Source organism: Oryctolagus cuniculus, chromosome 15 (assembly GCF_051225735.1).
Source record: "Oryctolagus cuniculus isolate XC-2025 breed Fujian yellow rabbit chromosome 15, ASM5122573v1, whole genome shotgun sequence".
Classification (NCBI taxonomy): Eukaryota; Metazoa; Chordata; class Mammalia; order Lagomorpha; family Leporidae; genus Oryctolagus; species Oryctolagus cuniculus.
The window spans coordinates 84,134,836-84,159,588 of NC_142881.1; the positions used below are offsets into that span (position 1 = coordinate 84,134,836).

Below are 24,753 nucleotides of genomic sequence, written 5' to 3' on the forward strand. Positions count from 1 at the left end.
CTCAAGAAACCTTAGAACTGATTTTGGCATACCTAAGTTGTGAGGTAAAGATCTGCTTCCATTTGTTTTCATCTGATAATCAGTGGGTTTGGAGTTGAAAGTATTGAGTCCCTTCCTTGCCCTCTAATACTCACTGCCTGCTCTTTAAAAAATCAGGTATTCATCATATAGAACACTGTCTTGGTGCCAAAGTATACAGTCTAAGTGCTGTTTACCTTTACATCATCATAATGTCCTATCTTAGTCTTCCTCAGCAGTGTCCTGACTATTCTTAGTCCTTTGCTTTTCCCTAAAATGCTGGAATTACTTTCTTGAGTCCTGTGACAAACACTTTTGGGATTTTGATGGGCATAGCATTAAACCAAGAGATCAATGTCAGGGAGAATTGTCATCTTATAGTACTTGGAATTTGTATCCAAGAATGTGGTATGTAAGTATTGGTGTTGTTTTTAAATAAGTTTTTCAGTGAGATTTTATACTTTTTTCCATAAAAGACTGGTATTGTTTTGTTATATTTATATCTGATACTTGAAGATTTTGTTGTTGTTACAAGTGCTACCATTTTCTAGTGGACTGTTTTGATGTACAGACATGAAATAGACTTGTGTATTCTATTTGAATCCAGCAGCTTTGATAAAATTATTACTCTAATAATTTATCCATAGATTTTGGGGGAAATTTTTATGTAAATAAGCATACCATCTGCAGTAATGATAGTTATGTTTTTCCTTTCCATTGATTGTATTTTTCTTGGCCTCATGCACTGGCTGAGAATTTGAGTGAAATATTGAATTATTCCTGTCTTGCTCTTGAAGTTGACAGGAATGCTTTCAATATTTGATTGATAAATTTGATACTTCTCTTTTTGTGAATACATTTTGTGAAGGGAAGAAAATTTGTTTTACTTATCTTTCTATTACATTTTTGGAGACATTCTCATTCTTACAATGACATTCCAAGCACAGTTTCAATAATGTTTTTCTTGAGTATATTGAAGTGAGTCGCCTGCACCACTTTGAAACACTTAAGTGTGCGTTTCCTACCAGTAAGGATATTCTGTGGTAGAACCACAGGGAAGTCATCAAAATCAGAAAATCCACACTGATATATCACTAGCATATAACCCCCAGGGACTGTTAACGAACGGTCTTGCCGTTTGTTCCGGTAGCATCCTTTTTTGCAAAAATCCCCATTTTAGAATCATATAGTGCACTTAGGTATCATGTCTCTAGCTTGCCTCAGTCTGCAGCTGACCTTTTAGTTTTCCCTTGGCTTTGGTGACCTTGACAGACACTGTGTAATATTATAGAGCTGCTATTCTGCAGACTGCTCCTCCATTTGGGTTTGTCTGTTGTAGCAACAAGATTGGATTCAGGTTCTGCATTGTTGACAGAAAAGGCACAGCATCCATGCTGCTCCGTTCTCAGTTCATCCCATCAAGAGGCACATGTCCAAAAGTGCTGGTAACTTTGAAGGTGCTGACTGCTAGCCCTCTCGACTGTAAAATTACTCTTTGCCCCTTCATAATTAGAGGATACACCAGCTAAGTGAAGAGAGAACATAGTTAGATCAACTGAGGCTCCTGCATGCGCTGAGTTGCCAGCTAATGGTGGGTAAACAGTTCAGCCTGTGCCTGCACCGGTTTCTACTATTGATGAAGCAAGCAGAAGAAAAGACGGTGGGAGGAGTCAAAAGCTTATATTGTTTACACAGGGAAAAGCTATATCAGGGGCCCCAATTATTAATGGGACTAGTCAGTTTCCGAAACCTCCAATCATGATAGGTATTACTATGAAGAAAATTATTACAAAGGTATGTGCGGTGATGATTACATTATGAATTTGGTCATCTCCAAGTAAGGTTCCTGGTTGGCCTAATTCTGCTCAAATCAATAGACTGAGGGCTGTCCCTACTATTCTAGTTCAGGCCCCGAATAAAAGGTATAGAGTTCTGATGTCTTTATGATTGGTAGAGAATAATCAACGGTTAATGAACATAAGTAGGGATAAAGTGGCTGAGTGAGCATTAGACTGTAGATCTAAAGACAGAGGTTGAGCCCTCTTTTTACAAAGCCCTGAGGTGAAATTTTCATGTTGAATTGCAAATTCAAAGAAGCAGCTTCAATTCTGCCTGGGCTTCTCCCGCCATTTTTTTACTTAGGGCGGGAGAAGTAGATTGAAGACAGTTGATTAGAGTATTTAGCTGTTAACTAAAATTTCATGGGGCTGGATCCCACCATTCTAGGGGGACTTGGTTTAATTAAGGCACCTGATTTGCGTTCAGAAGATGTGAAGTTGATTTGCAGTCCTTAAGCAGGAGTTAAGTATAACTTACTTCCTTAGAGCTTTGAAGGCTCTTGGTCTGTGTAACCCAAACTCCTCCTGGGCTTAGTTTAACACTGAAAATAGTGGTGTTAGGGGAAGGAGTATTGACAATAGAATAATTAGTGGAGCTATGAATAGTATGCATTTCATTGACTCAAATTGTCATTTTATTTTTAGGTTGTTGGGAACATTGTTAGTGAGGAAGAGTAGATGAGGCGCAAATAGAAGTGTAAGTTTAGAAGAGCCAATATAGCTATTATGGTTGGTATGATGATATTGCCATTTTTTGTTAATTCTTGAATGATAATTCATTTAGGAATAAAACCTCTTAGTGGAGGTAAGCCTCCTAGTGATATTAAGGTAACTAGGATGGCTGAGACTATTAGTGGGGTCTTATTTCATATTTGTGATAGTGAAAGGGTTGTTGTGTTTGTGTGATAAATAAATATTGTGAATATGGGAATTGTTAGCAGGATATAGATAATTAGGTTTAGGACTATAGTATTTGGGTTAAATGTGATGATAGCTGCTATTCATCCTATGTGGGTAATTGAGGAGTACGATAAGATTTTGCGGAGTTGGGTTTGGTTTAGTCCACCTCAACCGCCAACTATAATTGATAGAATGGCTACTGATATTATTATAGTTGGATTAATTGATGGGGAGATTTGGTATAGGGGTGCCAGTTTTTGTCATGTTTGAAGAATGAGGCCTGATTTTAGGGGAACTCCTTGGGTGACCTCTGGTACTCAGAAGTGGAAGGGGGCTATTCCTAGTTTAATGATTAATGCTAGTATAATTATAATTGGAGTAAAGTGATTTTGTGGATTGATTATTGCTCATTGGCCGGAGTCAAGAATGTTAAGTGTAATTGCTATTATTAAGATTATTGATGCCGTGGCTTGTGTTAAGAAATACTTAGTTGTGGCTTCTGTTGATCATGGTGTGGCTTTGTGAATTAAAATTGGAATGATGGCTAGTATATTTATTTCTAGGCCAATCCATATGGTTAATCAGTGGGAGCTAAATACTGTAATTATTGTGCCTAGGAATAGGGTGAATAAAATGATAGTTAGGATGAGGGGGTTAATTAGTACAGGAAGGATATAAACCAACATTTTTGGGGTAAGGGCCCAATAGCTTATTTAGCTGACCTTACTATAGAATTTGGTGTATCAGGTAGCATGAAGAATTTTGAGTTCTTAGGTGTACGTTCAAGGCCTATAGTTCTAGAAATAAGAGGGCTTAAACCTCTATTATTTACTCTATCAAAGTAACTCTTTTGTCAGACATATTTCTGTATGTGAGGGGGAATGCTTGAAAGTATGATGGGCATGGAGATGTGTCATATACATAGAGCTAGTGTGAGAGGTAGGAAGCTTTTTCATAGGAGGTATATGAGTCTGTTGTAATGAAATCGAGGGTAGGATGCTCGAATTCCTAAGAATGATATTGTTAGTAGGAGGGGTTTTACAGCAAAGTTAACTGTAAATATTTCTGGGTTAGTGTGGCTGTGAAATGAGCCTAGGAATAGGATGGCTGTAAGGGCATTTATAAGGATAATATTAGTATATTCAGCTAAAAAGAAAAGAGCGAATGGGCCGCCTGCATATTCTACCTTGAATCCTGAGACAAGTTGGGATTCACCTTCACTTAAATCAAAGGGGGCTCAATTTGTTTCTGCTAGGGTCGAGATAAATCATATTATGGCAAGTGGTCATGCTGGTAGTAGGATTCATATATATTCTTGTGTTGTGATTAGGGATGATAATGTAAATGAGCCATTTATTAGAAGAATACACAGGAGAATAATCGCTAACATTACTTCCTAAGAGATAGCTTGTGCTACTGCCTGGAGGGCTCCAAATAATGCATATTTTGAGTTGGATGCTCATCATGATCAGAGGACTGGGTAAACTGCTAGGCTAGAGGTTTCTAGGATAAATAGTACTCCTATGTTTAGGTTGATTAAGGGATATGGTATGGAGATGGGTAGTCACATTGAGAGAGCTAGGGACAGTGCTAAGGTTGGGGTAATAATGAAGAGGAGAGATGAAGATGTAAGGGGTCCTAGGAGTTCTTTGAGAAATAGTTTAATGGCATCTGGAATTGGTTGAAGAAGGCCGTATGGACCTACAATGTTTGGGCCTTTACGTAGTTGTATGTACCCTAAGATTTTTCGTTCGACTAAGGTGAGGAATGCTATGGCTAAAAGTACAGGTAGGATTAAAAGGAGTGTATTAATTAGGAACATATTGTTAAGGAGAGGAGTTGAACCTCTGGTTATAAAGTTTTAAGTTTTACGCAATTACCGGGCTCTGCCACCTTAACTAGCTCTGGTCTAGGGCTCTATGTTGGGTAAGTGTACTAGATTAAGATTATTTCATCTTTTGGACTTAGAGCTCTGTGGTGCAGTAGGCTCTATTTCTCTTGTCCTTTCGTACTGGGAGAAATACTTAATAGATAGAAACCGACCTGGATTTCTCCGGTCTGAACTCAGATCACGTAGGACTTTAATCGTTGAACAAACGAACCTTTAATAGCGGCTACACCATTGGGATGTCCTGATCCGGCATCTAGGTCGTAAACCCTATTGTCGATAGGGACTCTAAAATAGGATTGCGCTGTTATCCCTAGGGTAACTTGTTCCGTTGATCAAATTATTTGGGTCAATTTATGATTATAATTGCTTTGACTTGTTGGGTCTAGGCTAAAATCATTCGGAGGTTGATTTATACTCCGAGGTCACCCCAACCAAAATTTTTAACCCAGGGATTTCCTTGGTTAGGCTCTTGTAGAGTAGAATAAAGGAAGTGTTGGGTTAAATAATTAAAGCTCCATAGGGTCTTCTCGTCTTATTATTTTATCCCCGCCTCTTCACGGGGAGGTCAATTTCACTGATTGGAAGAAAGAGACAGTTTAACCCTCGTGTTGCCATTCATGCTAGTCCCCAATTAAGGAACAAGTGATTATGCTACCTTTGCACGGTCAGGATACCGCGGCCGTTGAACGTACGTCACTGGGCAGGCAGTGCCTCTAATACTAGTAATGCTAGAGGTGATGTTTTTGGTAAACAGGCAGGGTTAGGGTTTGCTGAGTTCCTTTTTCTTCTTTTAATCTTTCCTATATAGCACTCCTGTGTTGGGTTAACAGTGAAAGTTAATAGAGCATCAATTTGTGAGTTATTTCTCTTATAATTTTTAACTATCAGTGGGCATCCGATCTGATATAAGCTTGTGCAAGGAGAATAGTATTCTTGTTACTTATATTAGCATTATTTCTTCTATAGATTTATAGATTAGTCCAGTTAGGGTTTATAAGAGTTCGTTTTAAAATATTCTTATTAAGTTGGTTTTTAGTTGTTGAGCTTTAACGCTTTCTTAATTGATGGCTGCTTTTAAGCCAACTATGGATTGAAAAATAACTTACTCTTTATAAAAGGCTGTATCCTATATCTAAAGAGCTGTCCCTCTTTAGAGTAACATTTAAATTTTCATTAGGGTTTTATGTCCTTTAGGAAAATTTAAAGTTGAACTAAAATTCTATTCTGGACAACCAGCTATCACCAGGCTCGGTTGGCTTTTCACCTCTATTTACAAGTCTTCCCACCATTTTGCCACATGGACGGGTTCGTTCTTATAACTGCCCATAGATAGCTCATCTGGCTTCAGGGTTCTTAACTAAAATTCTTTTTGCTAAGGATTTTCTAGCTAATTCATTATGCAAAAGGTAAGAGAAGTAATCTCTGCTTTTTTGTGCTATTAACTAATCTTTCATCTTTCCCTTACGGTACTTTCTCTATAGCGCCTGGATATAAATTTCTATCTCCTATACTTTAAATGTAAGGTAAATGGTTTGTTTAATGGATTATTTTAGTTTTGTGTAAGTTATATAGGGCTAGTGTTGGCTCAGAGTGGTCAGTAAATGAAATCTCTTGGGTGTAAGCCAAGTGCTTTAAGTTAAGCTACGCTCTGAAATGTCCAAGCACACTTTCCAGTATGCTTACCTTGTTACGACTTATCTCCTCTTACACCTATTTATTTTGTAATTATGGATAATAAATGTTTAGTATTTGAGGAGAGCGATGGGCAGTGTGTGCGTGCTTCATGGCCTTGTTCAATTAAGCACTCTATTCTTAATTTACTACTAAATCCTCCTTTGGTTGAAAATGTAGCCCATTGCTCTCCACTCTATGGGCTACACCTTGACCTAACGTTTTTACGGTGGTAATTGAGCTTACTTTTGCTCCTTTTTAGGGTTCGCTGAAGATGGCGGTATATAGGCTGAGTTGGCAAAGAGTGGTAGGGTTTATCGGGGTTTATCGATTACGGAACAGGCTCCTCTAGGTGGGTATAAAGCACCGCCAAGTCCTTTGAGTTTTAAGCTTTGGCTTGTAGTTCTCTGGCGAATAATTTTGTTATGAAATTATCAAAGTTTAGGGCTAAGCATAGTGAGGTATCTAATCCCAGTTTGGATCTTAGCTATCGTGAGTTCGAAGGTTGTAAAATCACTTTCATTGATTATTTTCATTTACAACTATTACTTTTTACAGCTTAGTTGCTATTTGATTTTATTTTGTTGCTTATTCTAATCACGCTTTACGCTGGGTGTTTATTATTTCGGGTTAATCGTATGACCGTGGTGGCTGGCATGAAATTTACCATTCCTTAAAGTCAAACTTACATTCATTGCTAAATTTTTATCACTGCTGCCCTTGGGGGCGTGGTTAAGCAAGGCACTGTGAGCTACTGCTTGGTGTGCCTAATGCCTGCTCCTCTTGATCTGGGTTGATACTAAGGGCATTCTCACGGTATGAGGAGTCTTGCATGTGTAAATTTGCCACAAAACAATAAAAAGGCTGGGACCAAACCTTTATGTTCATGGAGCTAGAAAGCTCATCTAAGCATTTTCAGTGCTTTGCTTTACTGTTAAGCTACATTAACTTTTCACTTAGGCCTGGGTTAGAGGTATTTTTAGTTGAGACTCTAATTTTAGTCTTGACGGGCCTAGCCCATCAAAAGGGAAATAAAATGTAGAGTGCTATGTCAGTATTGTGAAGGTGCTTTTTAAATTGAAAAAAAAAATTGAAATATCTAGTTCATTAAGCCTAAAAATTTTGTTAAAAATTTAATTGCTTTAATCGAGACTTTGGCTAGAGGTATTTTTAGTTGAGACTCTCAGTAATTTGCAGGGTTAAATAATTTAAGTGTTATGCGATGACTCTTGTTCTTTGGGTTTGGCAGGAATCGAAGTATGTATAACTGTATTATTGTTTTAGGGCAATGAATTTACTTAATGGTAAGGGGAGCATTGCAGGTATATTCAATTATGTAAGAACAACTCATGTATACGTGTACGTGCGTGTACGTGCGTAAGCGTACATGTACGTGTGTACACATGGGTGTGGTGAAATTTTCTTATGTCCATCAAGCATGGAAGGATAGACCCGGCTTATAATTATGAGGATGGAGGGTCTTCATTTAAAGCTCAGCTACAGTAAGTGAACCGGGTCAGGGCCCCCGCGGCCATGTTGAGTCCAAGCATACCCCCAAAATTAAAAAATTACCGAATGCATGACACCACAGTTATGTGTGAGCATGGGCTGATTAGTCATTACTCCATCGAGATTATCTTATTTAAGAGGAGCGTGTGGGCAATTTTAGGTTTAATGGCCCTAAAGTTAGAACCAGATGCCAGTTATAGTTTCACACTAGAAACCCCAAGTGTTATGGGCCCGGAGCGAGACGAGGGACATGATGTGGGCAGGTTGCTGGTTTCACGGAGGGTGGTAGATCATGGGATTCCTAAGGGAAGGGGATAGTCATATGGATGAGAAATGATTTGACTAAGATGGTCTATGTCCAGTAATGGAATGGATGTGCTATGTTGATAATTCAATTGAAGTTGTTATGGATATTCGTGTTGAGAGTAATTGTATGTGCAGGTTGGAATGAATGTGGTATGTTCTGTTAAGCAGTATGTACAAGCTTATATGCATAGGGCAAGTAGGTTAATGTACGATGAAACATAGGATGTCCTATGTACTTTATGAACTTATGGTACTAATACATGCTAATGCGGAGGAGCACTAATGCACGAAATACATAGGAAGTAAGAAAGTTTTATTGATACTGACAAGGCACTTGAATTTTGTTCAAGTACTAGACAGAGGGTAGTTTAAGTAGAATATCAGCTTTGGGTGCTGATGGTGGGGCAGGAGCCTCTTCTCTGATGTCTCAGGGAGAACTATCTCCATTCCTGGCTTACAAGGCCAGAGTAATATTTATACTACTGGGACCTTCATTTGAGGATTTTGTTTTCGATTAGGCTTGCGAGGGGTATGAGGATAAGAATAGCGGAGAAGTAAAGAATGGATGCTACTTGGCTGATAGTAATAAATGGGTGTTCTACTTGTTGTCCTCCAATTCATGTAAGTGTGAGGAGGTCTGCGATGAGAACTCAGAACAGGATCTGGCTGATGGGTCAAAATATTATGCTGTGTTGTTTAGAAATGTGGAGTAGAAGAATAATAGCTAGGACTAGGATTGAAATGACTAGTGCTAGCACTCCTCTCAGTTTGTTTGGCATAGAGCGTAGGATGGCATAGGCAAATAAGAAATACCACTCAGGCTTAATGTGAGGAGGAGTGTTAAGGGGATTAGCAGGAGTATAGTTATCTGGATCTCCAAGTAAGTCAGGGGAGAATAGGGCTAGAAGAAGGAGAAGTAAAATTAGTATGAGAAATCCTTGGGCATCTTTAATTGTGTAATAAGGATGAAAGGGGATTTTGTCTGAGTTGGAGGGGATTCCTAACGGGTTGTTAGAGCTGGTTTTGTGAAAAAAGAGTAAGTGAATTATGACTAGGGCTGTGATAATAAATGGTAGAATCAAATGAAATGCGAAAAAGCAGGTGAGTTTGGCTTTGTCTGCTGAAAAGCCTCCTCAGATTCATTCAACTAAGGTTGTTCCGATATATGGGATTGCTGATAGGAGGTTAGTGATTACGGTTGCTCCCCAAAATGATATTTGTCCTCATGGGAGGACATAGTCTATGAATGCTGTTGCTATTTCTTAGAATAATAGAATAATGCCAATGTTTCAGGTCTCTAGGTATGTGTATGATCCATAGTAGATTCCGCGGCCTACGTGTATGTAGAGGCAAATAAAGAATATAGATGCTCCGTTAGCGTGGAGGTATCGGATAAGTCAGCCATAGTTAACATCTCGGCAAATATGGGTTACTGATGAGAATGCTGTTGTTGTGTCAGAGGTGTAGTGTATGGCTAAGAATAGGCCAGTGAAAATTTGAATTATAAGGCACAGGCCTAGTAGAGAGCCAAAGTTTCATCAGGCAGAGATGTTTGATGGAGCAGGAAGGTCAATTAGGGAGTGGTTAACAATTTTTAATAGGGGGTGGGTTTTGCGAATGTTGGTCATTAGGTTCTTATAGTTGAAAACAACGATGATTTTTCATGTCATTAGTCATGGTTCAAGTCCATGTAAGAACTATGACATACGTAGTGTTTTTATTAAGTGTAATGTTTGTGATGGGGTTTGTTGGGTTTTCTTCTAAGCCATCACCAATTTATGGAGGGCTTGGGTTGATTGTTAGTGGTGGAGTAGGCTGCAGAACTATTTTAAGTTTTGGTGGTTCATTTTTAGGCTTAATAATATTTTTGATTTATTTGGGAGGAATGTTGGTGGTGTTTGGGTATACTACTGCGATGGCAACTGAGGAGTATCCTGAGACTTGAGGATCGAATGTTATGATTTTGAGTATGTTAGTGTTGGGGGTGATGTTAGACGTAGGATTAATTATGTTTATGATGTTAAGTGATGGGGTTGAGATTGTGGTTGATTTTAAAAATATGGGGGATTGGGTGGTTTTTGAAGGGGACGAGGTAGGATTAATCCGGGAGGATTCTATAGGGGTAGCAGCATTGTATAGCTATAGGAGCTGATTAATGTTGTTGCTGGTTGATCTTTATTTGTTAGTATTTTTATTGTTATTGAGATTACTCACTGGGGTAAGGCTAAAATGAATAAGGCTAAGAGCAGAGAGATTAGGAAAGATAAAGAATAGAATTTGATGAGGCCTTTTTGTGTAGATAAGGAAGTTGATGTGGAAATTTGAATGCCTAAAATAGTTTTGGGGATTGCTTTTTCAGTTCATGACATATCTAAGAGTAGTGTGGCTACTGTGTTGGCTCGCTGAAAGATTAAGGTAGGGTATTAGGCGGTGTATTGTTGTAGGGAAAAATCCTAGTATGTTTGAGAAGTTGAATGAGGTAGATTGTGTGCTCATTTTTAGGTGAAGGCTTAGTTGATTAAGTTCTATGGCATATACCCTCGAATGGTAACAAATAAGGTGGCTATTTTTATATATAGGGGCATGGTTATTTGGGGGATATTATTTGGCTGAATGAGGTTGCAAATTAAAAATCCTTTGAAAATACTTCCTAATGGGAGGCATTTAATGGAGTTGATGAGTGAGGGGTTGTCTTCATTAATAATAATAAGGACTGGGTAGCAGGGTTGACCTAGAAGAGCAAAGAAGATAATTCGAGTGCTATAGACAGCTGTTAGGGATGTGGCAATAAGAGTGATGATAAGGGCTCAGGCGTTGGTATTAGACGTGTTTGCTGATTCAATAATTAGATCTTTTGAGTAAAAGCCTGTTAGGAATGGTATACCTGTGAGAGCTAAACTGCCAATTGTAAGAGCGGAAGATGTTAAAGGTAGTGTTTTGTACAGGCCTCCTGTTTTTTGGATGTCTTGTTCATCATTGAGGCTGTGAATAATTAGTGGGAGGATTGTAATGTTATTGTCTAAAATAAAGATTTGTTGGAGTTCTCATGTGTTGAGGTTAATAGCAAATCAGGCTAAGGCTATAATAAAGCCAATATCTCCAATGCGGTTGTATAAGATTGCTTGTAAGGCTGCAGTATTGGCATCTGTTCGCCCGTGTCATCAGCCGATGAGGAGAAATGATATGATTCCCACTCCCTCCCATCCAATAAATAGCTGAAATATATTATTAGCGGTGACTAAAATTAGTATAGTAATAAGAAATATGAGTAGGTATTTAAAGAATTGGTAGATTTTAGGGTCTGAGTGTATATATCATATGGAAAATTCTATGATAGACCATGTAACAAATAGTGCAATTGGGGTGAATAGTATAGAGAAGTAATCTAATTTAAAGCTGGTTGTTAATTTTAAGGTGTGAATTGTTATTCAGTGTCAGTTGGATACTATTATTTCTTGATTTGTTTCAATAAAGATTAGTGTTGGGATAAGGCTAATGATAAATGTGTAGGATACCGAAGTTTTTACGTAAAAAAGATAGTATTATTAAAAATGTTAGTGAAAGAGGCCACAATAGGGAGGACTAAAATAATAATTGATACAGCTACAGAGGTGGAGAATAAGTTAATTACTTTTATTTGGAGTTGCACCAATTTTTTGGTTCCTAAGACCAACGGATTACTTCTATCCTTTAAAAGTTGAGAAAGCCATGGGGTTAGACATGGGAGCATGAATTAGCAGTTCTTGCAGACATTCTCGGTAGATAAGGAGGTGAAGTCTCCTATTATTAGACTCACAATCTAATGTTTTTGTTAAACTATATTTACAGAATATTGGGCCTAAGATGATTTTTGGATTAATAGCTAAGAGGACAAGTGGGGCTAGGTGAAGAATTATCAAAGTATTTTCTCAAGTGAATGTTGGGGAAAGGTTGTTTCTATGATATGTAAATTTGCCTCTTTGGTTGATAAAATGTAGAGGGAGTAGAGTGCTGTAATTAGAACATTAGTCCCTATTAAAATAATACTGAGATTAAATCATGAAAAGGATGATGAGAAGCTCTCCTAATAAGTTGATGGTAGGTGGTAGGGCTAAGTTAGGCTGGCAAGTAATCATCATGCTGCTATTAGTGGCAGGATGGTTTGAAGCCCCCGGGCTAATAATATAGTTTGGCTATGAATGTTAGTTAGAATTAGCTAGGCAGAATAGTAGAGAGGAAGTAAGGCCGTGAGGGATTATTAGAGTAGTGGCTCCTATAAAACTTCATGGGGTTTGAATTAGAATTGTGACAATTACTAAGGCCATATGACTTACTGAGGAATAACCAATAAGTGATTATAAGTCTGTTTGTCGAAGATAGATGGAGCTGGTTATAATTATGCCTCTAAAGGGAAAGTATAAGGAATGGGTAGGTGGCCAGCGCCGCGGCTCAGTAGGCTAATCCTCCACCTTGTCAGCGCTGGCACACCGGGTTCTAGTCCCGGTTGGGGTGCCGGATTCTTTCCTTGTTGCCCCTCTTCCAGGCCAGCTCTCTGCTGTGGCCCTGGAAGTCAGTGGAGGATGGCCCAAGTGCTTGGGCCCTGCACCCCATGGGAGACCAGGAGAAGCACCTGGCTCCTGCCTTCGGATCAGCGTGGTGCGGCGGCCATTGGAGGGTGAACCAACGGCAAAAGGAAGACCTTTCTCTCTGTCTCTCTCACTATCCACTCTGCCTGTGGGGGTGAAAAAAAAACTTCCTGGTAAGTGACCAAAAAACAAAAATCTAAAAACAAAAAAAAGCCCAGCACCACAACAGAAACCACACAGCCAACCAACCAACCAACTGAAAATAAGCCTCAAGAAAATGAGTCCAGATTCACATATGTACAAACTAAATATTTAGGTTTAATTAACAACATTCTAATCAGTTTGAATGCCACGTGGATATTTTTGGCTTTTGCTCTAAAATTCCTTTGCCCTACTATTGTGATCACCTCTTCTCTGAAGTGCTTATTGAAAATCAGGCTGTATGATATAAAAGTCTGGATTTTTAAAATCCTCTTAAATGTAGCTTGACTCACTAGATTTAAAATCCCATAGGTAAATAATAATAATCAAAATTTGAATTTTCGTTCACATTCTTGAATGTATGTGGTATGATGTGTTGTGATTATTCATCCATATCAAAAATGATATGTCTGACACCTGCTTTGCAGGCAAAATAATGGAAGCCTGATGCTGGTGGAAAGGCAGCTTTAGTCTGCTGAGAGAAAATGAACTCCACATCAGAATTCTGTAATACCTGCAGAGAAAGAAAGAATATATTTTTAGAGCTGTATAAAAAGGATGGAAGAAGAAGTTCCAATGACTAGCAAATATATGAAAAAAATGCTGAATATCACTAGCCATGATGGAAATGCAAATCAAAATCACAATGAGGGGCCTTCACTGTGGCACAGCAGGTTAAAGCCCTGGTCTGAAGCACCAGCATTCCATATGGGTGCCAGTTCTAGTCCCAGCTGCTCCTCTTCCAATCCAGCTCTCTGCTATGGCCTGGGATAGCAGTAGAGGATGGATCAAGTCCTTGGGCCCCTGCACCCACTTGGGAGATTCAGAGGTTCCTGGCTTCAGATTGGCGCAGCTCTGGCCATTGCCGCCATCTGGGGAGTGAACCAGCAGATGGAAGACCTCTCTCTCTGTCTCTACCTCTCTCTGTAACTCTGTCTGTCAAATAAATAAAATAAATCTTTTTTAAAAATCACAATGAAAGAAGCTCCTAGCTCCTGGCTTTGGATGGACTAAGCACAGGCCATTGCAGCTAACTGGGGAGTGAACCAGTGAGTGGATGGAAGACTCTCTCTCTCTGTCTCTTTCTGTCTGTCTGTCTCTCTCTCTCTCTCTCTCTCTGCCTCTCTGTAACTCTGCCTTTAAAAATAAATAAATTTTTTAAAAAAGAAAAAAAAAACCTTTAGAAAAGGAAAAGAAGACCTCTCTCTTCTCGCTCTGCTCCCTTTGCTGTGAGGCCTCTAGTGGTTGTGTGGTCTCCTCTCTGAAACACAAGGCAGCTTTGTTGACATCACTGATGATGCTTGTCAGCAGGGATCGGGCCACACTGCCAGACTGCTTTGTTAGTCATCTCAACTGTCCATGTCCATTGCAGCTGCTCTGGAACTCATAGGAAGATCTCAGTTTTTGCAAACTAATGGAAAAGAACCACTTGTGTAAGAGGGAGTTTGTTACAGGGTTTTCCGACAAGTTAATGCGTGGAAGTTACATCATTAGAACAAAAGAATGCCTTAATTCTATGTTGAAAAAGAAGAGTGTAAAGTGGTTTTCTGACAGTAGTCCTCTACTGTCCTTAGACTAGAGGAAGGTTTGTCCATCTTTAATATTAATGAATGTGTTAGCATTCTAATTGCATTTAGAATTCAAAGAGTAAAAGTCCTAGAAATTGCTAAGATGCTTTACTCAGTAAAGATGCCTAGAATACTTGGAAAATCAGAAAACTTAACTTTTTTTCAGTTGGTGTGAAATTTTTCATGTGATTTTTGCTTCTGTGCATTTATTAAAAATATTTATGCAAAATGTTTACACAGTGCCTGGCACTGGATAAATGTTGGCTCCTTTATGTCATGTGAAGCATAAAAATTGCATACATGAAGTTATTTCTTCAGTAATCTTTAAAAAGAGAATCTTTGCTTTCCCATTTCATGATTTTTTTTTCACCCTAATGCTTAAAGAAGCATTTCTCAAACTGTTCAGTAATTTTGATGTGATTGGACACTTTTATCTTAGTCCAGGTTTAATAGACAGCACAGTCAGTGCTCAATGTCAAAGTTATTTGGGAGGGTGGTTTTATTAATCAATTCAGTTAATGATTATATTCACAATCCTTAAAACTCTTGTGCTTTGATAGAAATAGTTTTTCCCCTATTTGAGCTGGGACTTACACAAAGAAATGAGGTAATAGGTATGCCAATTACTCTGATCATTTTATACACATTTATGCACTCATAGCAATGTCACACTGTACCCCAAAAATATGTATGATTACTACATGTCAGTTAAAAATAAAAATATATTAAATTTTAGAAGTAATTTTTTGTTTCTACAAAAAGAAAATGCTGTTGGAATCTGTAGTGGAATTTAGGAGTTGTCTCCAACAATAGTGAGCCTTTGAATCCATTGATATTGAGACTCACAGTTGTGAAGAAGAGGATAGCTCTCCATTTAATTCCTTCTGATTTCTTTCATATATATGCATGTGTATGTATAAATATATATACATATATATATATTGTTTGTACTTTGGATTATTAAAAATGGCAGCTTTTAAAAATTAATTTCCAGTAGTTCCTTGTCACAAAAATAGTTGATTTTTAAAATTCATTTGTTTATTTGAAAGGCAGAGTTTACAGAGAGATGGAGGGAAATGGGGAAGGTAGAGAGCTTCCACCAGTTCACTCCCCAAATGGCCACAACAGCTGGAGCTAGGCCAGTCTGAAGCCAGGAGTTGGGAGCTTCTTCCTGGTCTCCCATGTGGGTACAGGGGCCCAAGGACTTAGACCATCTTCCGCTGCTTTCCCAGGCACATTAGCAGGGAGCCGGATTGGAAGTGGAGCAGCCAGGACTCAAACCACCACCCATGTGTGACACCAGCATAGCAGGCGGAGGCTTTACCTGCTACACCACAATGCTCACCCCCAGTAGTTGATTTTTGTATATTGCTCTCATATCCTTTGACTTTCTTAATCTCATGTATTCTAGTAGTTTAAAATTCTTTTTGTTAATATAAAGAGAATAGATGTTATGTATTACATAGGTACAGTTCTAAGAAGGTAAACATACTTCCCTCCCTCCACTTTTCCCTCAATCAGTCCCCTCCTTCCTTTATTTTTTTCTTTAATCTTTGCAGATGCATGCTTTCAATCCACTCTGTAGTCATAGGCTTAATTCATACTAACCATAATATTCAACAAGTAAAAAATAGGAAGACCAGAGTTCTACAATAGTATAAACAAGGGCTAAAAGCAACAATCATATCACAAGATGTTTGTTTCATTCCTATAAATTTTTGATATTCTATATTAACAGCCACATATCAGAGAAAACATGATATTTGTCTTTTTCAGACTGGCTTAGTTCACTAAGCATGATGGTTTCTAGTTGCATCCATTCTGTTGTGAAAGGCAGGATCTCATTCTTTTTTATGGCTGAGCACCATTTCATAGTGTACACACACACACACACACACATATATCACATTTTCTTTATCCAGTCATCAGTTGATGGATATCTGTATTGATTCTAGTAGTTTTATACTTTGGGATTATCTGCACCAAAAATTTTAGCATCTGAGTGAAAACAGTTTTCTTTGTTTTTTCCTATTTGTCTTTTATTTTTACTTGCCTTGCTGTTATGGTGACTAGAAACTCCAGTAACTACTGAATAGGAGTATCTTGTTCCTAGTCTTAGAGGTAGAATATTGTCTTTTACCATTAAATATGATGCTAGAGTAGTTTTTTTTTTAGCTTTGTTATTTTAAGTTTAATTTCACTTTATTGGAGAGAGAGAGAGAGAGAGAGAGAGAGAGAGAGAGAGAGAGGTACCCATCTTCCATCTCCTAGTTTACTCCTCAAGTGCTCACAACAGTAGGAGTGGGTCAGACTGAAGCCAGGAGCGTGAAACTCAAGCTAAGTAAACTCAACCTGAGTCTCTCATATGGGAGGCAGGAACCCGAGTACTTGAGCCATTATCTGTTTATTATCAATCATATTTATATCATGACTAGATGTTGAATTTTGTTAGGAACTTTATCAGTATCTATTGAGATAATTATGTTTTATTTCTTGATGTGGTAAATTATATTGCTTTTTGACCACTGAACGAGCCTTGCTTTTCTAGGATCAACCTCATTTGTTGAGGATGTTTCATTTTTATATATTGATGAAATTGAGTCTCAGATACATTTATTAAGGACTTTTGTATCTTTGTGAGGGATGTTAAGCTGTGGTCTTTTATATATTTGTTAAGATCAGGATAATGTTAGTCATTTGATTTAATTAATTTCTAATTTAATTGGGTTGATTTTTATTTTCTTTAAGAGAATGTATCAAACTGATACATGTTGATCCTTTAAATGTTGGAAGAACTTGCTGATAAAATATCTAAAGCCTTAGGTATTTGTTTCATGGGAAGTTTTAAATTATGGATTCATTTTCATTAGTAGTCAATAGGTTTGCTTAGGTCATCTACTTCATTTTTGAAGAGTTTAGAGAGTTTATGGTTATTAAGGAATTTCTCCATTTTATATAAGTTGTCAAATTTGTATACATGGAGCCATTAACAGTATTACTACCTTATTTACTCTTACCATCTTAAATGTCAGTAGTAATATTCCTGCTTTCATTCCTGATATATGTCTTGATTTGTACTTTCCATCTTTTTTTTTTTTGACACTGAAACTACTGAAAACTATTTTTACACTGGAAATTGTTGAAACATTCTGTATCTTTTTGCATCCAATTATATGGTATAATTCTAGCAATTCGCAGAAAAATAAACCTTCCATCTTTTTTTGCCTTTTGGCAGTTTTTCACAGGAATATTTATTAGTTTCATTGATTTCTCTATTTTTAATTAATTTCCACTGCATTGTTTTCTTTCTGTTTTTTCTAGCTTTACTTTGCACCAGTTACTGATTTGATTTTTGTTTCAATGGAAGCCATCTGTACCACAATTTTGCCTCTAAGCACTGTTGCATCCCACAAATTTTCAAACATGATGTCTTCATTTTCCTGCAGTTCAAAATATTTTCTTACTCACTTTGACATTTATCCATGGATAATTTAGAGCTGTTTACTTTTCAAATGGTTAGAGATTATCCTTCTGTTACTGATTTTTAGTTAACTTGCCTTATATTTGGAGAGCACATTTATTTTCTTTTTTTAAAAGTTTATTTGAAAAGCAGAGACAGAAAGAGAGACAGACAGACATACAGAGTTCTCCCATCTACTAGTTCACGCTCAGTTCTCCCATGTTGGGGGCAGGACCCAACCACTTGAACCAATCACCTGCTGCCTTTTAGGTTGTGCAAGAGTGAAAACCTGAAATTGAGGGTGGAGCCTGAACAAAAACTTACTTGCTCCGATATGGATATGGACATATATTTTTATTGGACAGGCAGAGACAGAGACAGAGATCATCCATCTACTGTTTGATTTCCCAAGTGACTGCAACCGCTGGTACTGGGTCAGGCCAGAACCAGAGAGCCAGGAGTCAGGAACTCAGTCCAGGTCTCCCATGTGGGTGCCAGGGGTCCAAGTACTTGAGCCAACACCTGCTGCCTCTTGGAGTGGGCATTTGCAGCAACTTGGAATTAGAAGCCAAGCTGGGACTTGAACCCAGGTACTCATCTATGGGATGCAGGTATTGTGTTCCGAGCAGTGTCTTAATTGCTGTGCCAAATGCCAGCCCCAGCATGCCCTTTTTCTGTTCTTTTAAATCGAGTTTCTTAAATCTGTAGGTTCATATCTTTTACCAAATTTGGGATAAGTTCAGTTTTATTTATTCAAATATCTTTTCTGCCCTACACCCTTCCTTCTGTGACTTTAATGACAAGAAAGTAAAATCTATTAATTGTCCCACAGATCCTTGAATGGACTATGTTAATTTCTTTTCATCAATCTTTTTTCTGTTTATCATTCAGATTGATTGGTTTCTGTTGATCTGTGGCCAAGTTAAACCTGTTATCTCAAATATTGGTATTTAGATTGATCTCGTATTTTTAAAAATTGTGGTTATTGAATCTTTCCAGTTCTAAAATTTCCATTTCATTCTGCTTTTTTTTGTTCATTTGTTTTGACAGGCAGAGTGGACAGTGAGAGAGAGAGACAGAGAGAAATGTGGGGAGCAACTTGGACTAGACTAAGTTACTGGAATTAAGACTTATTCTATGCATCTGCTCTCCCACAATATGGCGCTGGGAGAGGAATAAACAGCTTCTATGCAGCTGCCTCCAGTTCAACCAATAAATAGCAGGACCTGCTCCTGATTGGAGGAGAGCAGCGTACTCGGCGTGAGGATAGCAGAGTTGGGATTGGTGGAAGAGGACTATAAAGGAGGAGAAAGACAACATGCATGGGGAACATCTAAGGGGAACATCTGGATAACATCTGAGCAGCCCCCAAGAGAGCCGGCCGGCGGTGTGCCACTCCCCTGTGGAAGTGGGGAAAGTGGCAGGGGGAGCCGCCCTTCCACGGAGGTGGAAGGATTGGCAGCCAACCCGGGAAGAACCAGCAGCAAACCCGGGAAGGGCCGAGCAGACAAAAGAACAGTGCAGGGTCCACGAAGAGGGGGAGCAACAGAGAAAGGTCTTCCTTTGCCATTGGTTCACCCTCCAATGGCTGCCGCAGCCGGTGCACTGTGGCTGGCGCACTGCGCTGATCTGAAGGCAGGAGCCAGGTGCTTCTCCTGGTCTCCCATGGGGTGCAGGGCCCAAGCACTTGGGCCATCCTCCACTGCACTCCCTGGCCACAGCAGAGAGCTGGCCTGGAAGAGGGGCAACCAGACAGAATCTGGCGCCCTGACAGGGACTAGAATCCAGTGTGCCGGTGCCACAGGCGGAGGATTAGCCTATTGAGCCGCGATGACAGCCTTCATTTTTCTTTAAATGTGCTTTTCCTTCATAAGACTCTCCCCCCCCCTCAGGTGTTTGCCCTTACTTTTTGGAGATTTTTTGGTGCTCTCTCTTAAAATCTTTTCCTATTAACTAACTTCTGTGTCATTTTGCCATTGGTGTCTGCTGTGCGTGAATTGAGGTTTCTCCCTAGGTGTTGAGTAAGTTTGAATCATGTCTTAAACACTTGAACAGTGTTATGAGATTCTAGATCTTGTTTAAAACCTGTGGAGAATACTGAGTTTCAGACCGCTAGGTTTAACCAGCTGCCTTTGGATTGTGGTTTCAGTGGCACTTCTGCTTCCAAAGCCTTGCTGTGCCGTGCTGTTCAGATCTCTTTCGAGTGTGTTCCTGCCAGAGGCTGGTTTCCGACCTGGTCATTGGTCATCATTTATTTTTCAGTCTTTGCAGTGCTATTTAGCAGCAAGTAAGTGCTGCTCAGCTGTGGCCCCTGGAATCGCCATACAGGTTCATGGAATCACTTTCCTGAGTCCTGGTGGTTGACTGTCTTCCTGATATTTTCTGTTGTGTTGGGCCCCTTTTTTCTTTTCTTCTGCCTCTAAGACTGATTTTTCATTTTTCCTGTTCTGTTATATACTTCCTAAAACTAATGCAAAGCAGTGTAAGTGTTGTCCATGATTCTGTGGAGTTCCTGCTGTCCAGTGCCAGGTGTACCAGTCTTTTGCATTCATCTGAGAGGCAGAGAGGAAAAGAGAGGGGGAGAGAGAGAAAGTGAGAGAGTTTTTGTCTGTGTTGTTCCCCAACTGTCCACAATGGCCTAAGCTGGGGCCAAAGCTCAGAGTTGGTAATTCAGTCCCTGTCTCTCATGGGGGTGGCAGGAACTAATCAGTTGAGACATTACTGTTGCCTGCCCCAGAAGTTTGGTTATCAAACTCAGGTACTCAAATATGGGATGCAGGCATTTTAACTAATAGCATAACTGCTAGGCTGAGCGCATGCCCCAGATGTACCAGTCTTAACTGTAGACCCTGAAATGTCCATGCATGTGGTTTACGTGCTCACCAGTCAGTGTAGACGGAACATTTCCAGCTTCCTGGTAAGTTCCCTCATGTTCCCCCTCTCCCTGCATCAGCCGCTCTTCTGATTTCTAGCACCATGTCTGTTCTCAGACTTGACATAAACAGATCCTGAAAAGGGTGTTCTCATGTATCTAGTATTTTAGTCAAGGGATTTTGTGGCCCAGCCTGGTGTATTATTTAATATGACTGTTTCTGACTCTGTTACACTAAAAACACCTAAACCAAAGCAGATTCAATTTTTTACTTTATATTTTTCTTAACTGTGAAAGTCTTAAAATTCTTTGAAATTTTCCATATCCCTTTTCCCAGTCTAAAACATTCAGTGAGTGTCTCCCTCATTCACTTACACTGTGTCTGTTACTTATTCTCACAGGTTCATCTTCTCCCAACTTCCTTTTCCTTCTTCCACATTTCCTTCTGCCAGCACAGAGATGAAAAGGAGAGTAATAACTTCTTATATCCTATTTGTTCTTTGCCATGCTAGCATTTAGTTTGGGAAAATTCAGGTTGAACTGAGTGTCTGTAGTTAGGGTACTAATGGGGTGTTTTTCTCCCTTCTTTCTGACAGCATGATGGAAGTGGTTCATTACATGACATTCAACTATAATTGCCATCCAGTCCAGAACCAGAAGATGGTGATCAAATATGTAAGGTAATCAGGCTAAATATTTCAAATGTTTTGAATATTAAAATAATAAAGCTATAACAATGAAAGTGTTTAATAATAAGGATGTTGAAAATTTAGAGATTTACTTTCTGGAGTATTTCAAGTGTACATATAAAAACTTAGGGATTTGCATTTTTTAAAAGATGTATTTATTTATTTAAAAGGCAGAGTTAGAGAGGGGGAGAGCAAGACTTCCATCTCCTGGTTCACTCCCCAAATGGCCTCTTTAGCCAGGACTGGACTAGGAGCTTCATCCAGGTCTCCCATGTGAGTGGGAATGGCCCAAGTACTTGCACTGTTTTTACTGCCTTCCCAGGTGTATTAGGGAGCTGGATCAGAAGTACAGCAGCCAGGACTTGAACCTGCTCCCATAGGGGGATGCCAGTACTACAGGCAGTGCTGTTAACCTGATGTACTACAGCACCAGCCCTGAAATTTGCTTTCTTGAGACTTGCCCTTAACTTTTGCTACTTTGTTAAGTTAAAATCCCTGTGTTGTTTAATTTGAATTTGTCCGTTGGATAATTAGTATTGATTCAGAATCCTTTTCCAAAAATCATCACTTTTTACAATTTTTACATACAGCTTCCAAGAAAAATTAAAGTGGCAATTAAGTTTCACTGCGTATCTCATTTATCACAATGTTGAAAGATACTAGAAAATACTAAAAATTAGATTAACTTTATTAGGCTCATGTTTTCCCTGTGTTTCTTATGTAGATTTCTCCTGCCTTTGAATATTAAGTTTATAACTTTATTTCATTCCTCTGTAATTTTTACTGTCATGATTTCACATGTGACATATATACCTGATAACATATAAATTTTCTTTCTTTCTTACTTGGTGATCCATCTGCCCACTAGACATATTCCTACACTATCTGCAGCTACCTCCAACAATGTATTTAAAACTCACACATATTCCTCTTTGAACATCTGTGTCCTCCTGTACTCGCCATTTCTTTTGGTGGCACAGTTTTTCACCGTGTCCCTAAAGTAGTAAATAGGAGTGTCTTGACTGCTCCTCTGTGCCTTTCTCTCTCATGCCGTGAATTGTCAAAATCTCCACACTTTGATTTCCCCACTTCCATCTCTGTTATCACTCTTTTCAGTTAGATTCCTTCTGTCATCTGGAATAATAGAGTATTTTGATGACACGTTCCTAGCCCAGTTTTGTTGCTTTTGTTGTCAAATTTGTTCTCCAAATGCTGTCAGTGCTGTCTGAAATGTAAATCTACCACTCCCTGGCTAAGTCTGTGCCCCATCGTTATAGCCCTCTGTGCTGTGTGGCCCTTGCCTGGTTCACAAACCTACTTGTGCCTCACTCGTCACCAGCCTTTGTGTGACCACATCACTGCTTCAATTTCCCCAGATGTGCTCTGCTTGTCTTCCCCTCTGTATTTTTGTAGAGCATTCAGAATCCCTTCCTGCTGCGTCCTCAGAACCTTCTGCTCATTCCTTTAAGACCCCACTGGAGTCACGCATTTCCTGACATGTCCTCCCCTGCCCATCTTTATGTATAGTCTTACAGCAGTGCCTGCATGTAGTAAGTGCTGCGTAAATTTTGTCTATTAATATTCTTACCACATTGTATTTTGATCTCATATTTTGAGTCCATTTCTGTAACGTGGGTAGAATCCACAACTATAGGAATGTTGGCTATGTAGTGTTCCATCAGTTTGCTCTATTGGGTTTCACTTGTTCCCTTATGGGACAGTTGTAAACTTGTAAACTTTCAGGTAGTATCTTGTTGATCTTTTCACACTTAGAATCATTTCTTCAGCATAGATTCCTAGAAGTGGAGTAACCGAATCAGAATTGCAGATATTTTTGTGATTTTATACATATAGGCATATGTTTGTCTAGAAAGGTTGGTTGCTTTGTCTATTGAGTTGCTACATTTTTTCTCTAATCTTCTTAATCACAATGATAACCCCCCTCCAATTTAATATCTGTAAAATAAGTGCTTCCAGTATTTTGTTTTTCTAAAACAAGTCAAATAGAGCATTTTTCAGATTACATGTGTTTGTGAGAACTATTTGTTGGAATCTTGACAGTGATCTTAGGTGTTTGAGCTAGCTTCTGGTAGAATTGCGATATAAAACTTTTGTCATGTTTGCATAGGTTTCACAAGGCTTTAATCAGAAAATTAATTGTATAGATGATGAAAGTTTTATATAAGAAATACATTTATGATTTCTTAGTAAGTTTGCTACAGAATTTAAACATATTCTAGATAAATCCTTGAAAATGGGTCTTTTATGATCTGTAATCCATCTTTTGTCTAATTTATGAATTTTTAGAATTCTTAAACTCTTTCAGGTCTTTTTTTTTAGTGATATAAAAGCTGTCTTTCCCAATTATACTGTCCATAACATTTTAAAATATTTTATGACATGTTAACACCTTTGTAGGATGTCTGTTTCTGATCTTTTGTTTAGAGACTGCATTTTTTGAGGTTATTCCCTGTGTGTCTGGAGAAGATGACATAACTTTGCTTAGTAACTACACCATTGCCATTATTTGCTTGCATGTTTCTCTGCCTGGAAAGATGTGGTGTATCATCTATATATAAAAAATCTAATCCCTTGCTTAAACTACTTCCTATTCTGAATAAGTGAAGAGAAGTTCTGGATAAGTGAAGAGAAGTACTCAAAATGGACTGCCTGTAGGGTAATGATACTTCACACTTGTAAAGGTGACCAGATTCCTGTTTAGCTTGACATAGGTTTCCATTTCACAGTATTGGGCATTTCTCGTTGATGAACTTGACAGACTATTTTTTTCTCTTTGACTCAGGCAGCGCTGTTCAGGAAAGTGGTTCATGGTCAACTCATCACGTTTATTACTCTTCAGGCATATTTATCTCTTTGCTGATTGCTGAACCAGCCATGAAATTCTACTGTGTCTTTAATTATACTATTTCCTCTGTCTGTTGTGCCCTTCATTTTCTCTGAGAGGCATCCTTTGAAATGTTAGCTAAAGTTACAGTTCTGTATGTGACAGATTGATTCTATGACCAGGATCCCAGTTTCCTCATGTGTAAAAGGAGATAATGGTGTATACCTCAAGTGACACAGTTAAGATCAAGTGCCTAAATACTTTCAAGTGCATAGTTTCTAACACCCAATAATTACTGAGTGAATGTTAGCCTTTACTTCTGTTGCTGTTCATCATTTACATGTCAGACTCCATTAGACCATTAAATGATGATTTTGTTTTATTCTTTCTTTAGATTTATTTATTTGAAAGGCAGAGTTA

The 24,753-nt window shown here is 38.6% G+C and overlaps 1 protein-coding gene and 1 long non-coding RNA gene across 2 annotated transcripts in view; one reads left to right on the forward strand and one right to left on the reverse strand.

Annotated features, from left to right (window-relative positions):
* The window catches only part of LOC149122137 (uncharacterized), a 320,316-nt gene extending 310,555 nt beyond the window's left edge, over positions 1 to 9,761 (forward strand). The window contains exon 2 of the long non-coding RNA XR_016221164.1: positions 9,318 to 9,761. This is a non-coding gene — a long non-coding RNA (uncharacterized LOC149122137). The remainder of the gene's footprint in view (positions 1 to 9,317) is intronic.
* LOC149122138 (beta-microseminoprotein-like) overlaps positions 1 to 24,753 on the reverse strand; it is a 449,968-nt gene that overhangs the window by 260,166 nt on the left and 165,049 nt on the right. The window lies entirely within an intron of this gene.